This window comes from Sciurus carolinensis (genome assembly GCF_902686445.1).
Source record: "Sciurus carolinensis chromosome 14 unlocalized genomic scaffold, mSciCar1.2 SUPER_6_x, whole genome shotgun sequence".
NCBI lineage: Eukaryota > Metazoa > Chordata > Mammalia > Rodentia > Sciuridae > Sciurus > Sciurus carolinensis.
Genome location: NW_025920104.1, coordinates 568,246 through 572,206, shown reverse-complemented (window position 1 = coordinate 572,206; position 3,961 = coordinate 568,246). Strand labels below are relative to the sequence as shown.

Here is a 3,961-nt window from a genome sequence, read left to right as displayed (position 1 = left end):
GAGTAAAGAGAAGGCACCCCTTCCTTCAGCAGGTATTTGTCAGATGCCTCCTTTATGTCACATTCCACAGGTTCCTGTTCTCACTAAATTCACAGTCTGATAAAGGTACAATGAGAAACATGAGAAAAACACACATATGAATGTAATCAAATGGTCAGAGAAGCCCTGTCTAAGGATAAAGTATTTATACCAAAATTTGAAAGAGGACCCAGTGACACAAAGAGATGAGGCTAAACTTTGGGCAAACCATTTGGCGCTAATGTTGTCAGGAGTCTGGTGAGTTCCAAGGCCTGAAAGGAAGTCAGAGTGGCTGTATTGCTATTAGGAGGGTGTACCAGGTGAGAGGAGCAGGGCCATGATCACCTAGCTCTTTTTTGTGAAAAACAGTTTTGAATTCTTCCAGGTGGAGTGCTATAATCTGATTTGGTTTAAGAAAATGTGGCTGCTCTTTGAATAATGAAATGCAAGAGTCAAATTGGAATATAATACTTGGAAATCTTCTGCATATGTTCTGCTCATTGGCACTGGCAGCCTTGTTTAAGATAGGGAAGAAGAAATGAACCAGAGTGGACACATCAAAAAGCTATGTCAAGGGGTTGCATCAATGATGCCGAGCCCAGTGCCTGCGTGTCATGTCCAGTGCACTCAGGAACTGTGGACATGGTGGCATCCAGCCCAACACTGTGCCTCTTCAATGTGGATGGGACCCTGACATCCCTGTGGCAGAAAATTACCAAAGAAATGGATGACTTTCTAAAAAAAATTGAGGCATAAAATCAAAAGTGGAGTGGTAGGCAGGTTGGACTTTGAGAAAGTACAGGAGCAACTGGGAAATAATGTGGTTGAGAAATATGATTTTGTGTTTCCAGAAAATGGTTTGGTTATGTACAAAGATGGGAAACTATTGTGTAAACAGAATATTCAAGGTCACCTGGGTGAGGCCCTGATCCAAGACTTGATCAACTACTGCCTGAGCTACATTGCAAAAATTAAACTTCCCAGGAAAAGGGGTACTTTCATGAACTATGAAATGTGATGTTGAATGTGTCCCCTGTTGGAAAAAGCAGTAGCTAGGTAGAATGTATTGAATTCTACAAGTTGGCAAATAAAGAAAATATATAAGACAAACCTTTGTAGCAGATCTGTAGAAGGAGTTTGCAGGCAGAGGCAAAACATAGGAAGCCAGATCAGCTTTGATGTCTTTCCTGATGAATGGGACAAGAGATATTGCCTGAGACATGTGGAAAATGATGGTTATAAGACCATTTATTTCTTTGGAGACAAAACCATACTAGGTGGCAATGACTACAAGATCTTCATCGATCTGAGAACCATGGCATACACTGTGATGGCACCCAAGGACACATGCAGGATCTGTAAAGAGCTCTTCTTCTGAGGGAGGATGGGAGGGGGGTCCCTTGGGGCTGAAACCACAGTCCCTTCTCACATACCCACTTCCATCCTGGCTGTCTGCACTGTCCAGTTGTGGAAAGGACACTGGCCACACTAGACAGCAAGGTCACCCTCCACCCCCAGAAGGTTGTGCCCTTCTTCCAGTGCCAGAAGCATCCAGAAGGGAGGGGATAAAACTCATCAAGAAAATAATTTGCCCCCCATCTCCAGCCTATGACCTACCTCATACTGGCACATTGTCACTGTGCACATGGGTTTTTGGAAATTTTGTCATTCAGGAATAATTCAGAAAGGACAAGTGTGCCTAGGCTCACCCTCTTTAAGGATCATGAGAAACCATAACTGTTAGTGCTTGGGCCCCAGTATAGACACCAGAAGGGGATGTTTGGTGATTAGAAAGACAGCTGTCCACACTGAACACTGGGACAGCAGATGGAAATGCCTCCTACATAATGTGCCCTCCTGAGCTGAGCAAGGGTGGTGCTGAGATGCTTCCTATTTGTGAGCCCAGACCTCTGGTGGCCTGCCAGACTGCTGGCCAAGACCAACTGACCCATGGGGTCTGCCCTTGGGCTGGCTCAGCACGCAGGTGGCTCTGCATTCACTACACTGAACAGCCAAGCCACTCTCAGATGAGAGGCCTTGCCCTGGAGGTGGGGTCTGCTGCAGACCAGAGCAACTCACTGGGGCTGGCATCAGACATGACCAAGGGGACCCTATCCTGAGGGGGCCTAGTTCCTCAGGCATCTGTACAGGAATTAGTCATGTCTGCAGTGTCTGCTTCTTCCTGTGCCTTCACTTGAGGGTGGAAGCACTGTTGCCCTCTCCTCCCCTCCACCTTCTGTGACTTAAGGGAGCCCCATGCCTCCAGAGCACCAAGCTTTCACAGAAAAGGTTTAGAATCTGAGCCTCTGGCATCCCCACCCCACCCCAGGGCTCAGCACTAGGTGAGCCCCATTGCCTGGCCTGGGGCAGGGAAGTGAGCCAGCAGCAGCTGCAGGCCTGCCCTAGGCCCCACATGGGTGTGTTCTCAGCAACTTCAGGACCAGCCATCTTGTCATTTGCCTTTGCTGGATTTTGCAAATGGTACTGTAATGACCTTTCAAAATAAAGTGTAGCACATTAAAAAAAAAAAAAAAAGCTATGCCAAAATGAGAATGGACAGGTCTTAAAGATGTGTTGAGTGTAAAGTGGATTCAGGGCCTAATTTGAGCTCTTTGGTATAGATTTCTCTAAAGTTAAGAAATTTGGATTCAAATGGCTTTCAGACATATATGAAAACCGTAAACAGAAAGATTAACTGAACATTTACATACACACAGGTCTAGAGCTCACAGGAAAGCTGGATAAGCAGACATGGGATTCATCACTGTGGAGGTACTTGAGACAATGTTAGTGGACAAGCCCTTCTAGGAGGAGATTCTAGAGAGAAGAGATGCAAACTCCAGTAATCTACATTCATAGAAGAACAGAGATAAGATGTTCAAGATGCACAAGAGTGCAACTGGGAAGAAGGTATCAGGTGAGCCTGGTGGCATGCAGCCACCAGGAGGCAGACTTTTCAACCAATTCCAGCTTTGTTGAGCAGTCTTGAGTCAATAGAAAGTGAATAAGAAGTCAACAAAGCAGAGGTGGAGTTTGGGAGCCATGAGGAAGAAAAATGAGAAGTGAGAAGGGGACTGGGGAGCCTGTCTTTATAGCATTCATTGTCTTTGGGTAAAACCTGAACATAACAGACTCAGTTCCACAACCTGGTTGAGAAAACATCCAGCTTCACCCTCAGCAAAGTTATAAATTGAAAAGCCCCCTGGAGAAAAAAATCTGCTGTGAAATGATTAGAATGTTAAAATTAGACAACCATTGAAGCACTAGTTTATGTTTCACCCAGAATTTTTATGTTTTAATGCTTGGTTTTATTGCTTGCTGATGGTACTGCACTGTTTTACCATGGAAAGTTATAATAAGGGGTATTCCTTAGAATTTTCTTTGCTTTTGAGAACATGGATCTTTCTTTCTTCAGTCTAGATTTGCCCCTTATTAGAAGATACAAATTACTATATCTGAGAGATAATTTATGTCCTCTGGTGATATACACAATGTGTATATTTTATAGATGGTGTCTATAACCTAATGCATGAACCAATTTCGAGAATGGCCTCAACTGAGTTATTGTGGTGTTTAGAAAATCACCTTTATGAAGGCTGTGCTCATGATCTTTTGAACACCTCTCTTTCAATATATGAAATCATGAGAAGTCATTATTGCCCAATTTAGTGATCTAAGATATTATTAACCTGTGCTTTGTAGAATTTGTCATTCTCTCTTCAAATCTATCATGCCAAGTACATTGAACATCTAAGTCATTCTCAATTCTTCTATTACCTTTTATTTTATTTTTATTTTATTCCAATAGCTTTTCTGTTTTTAATTAATTTATTTATTTTTATTATTTTTTTATTGTAAACAAATGGGATACATGTTGTTTCTCTGTACATGGCGGAAAGGCATACCATTTGTGTAATCATAAATTTACATAGGGTAATGTTGT

General features: G+C 42.9%; 1 pseudogene; it reads left to right on the top strand.

Annotated features, from left to right (window-relative positions):
* Nucleotides 1-585: 585 nt before the first annotated feature.
* Nucleotides 586-1,396, top strand: LOC124973131 (phosphomannomutase 2-like; annotated as a pseudogene).
* The last annotated feature ends 2,565 nt before the right edge of the window (nt 1,397-3,961 follow it).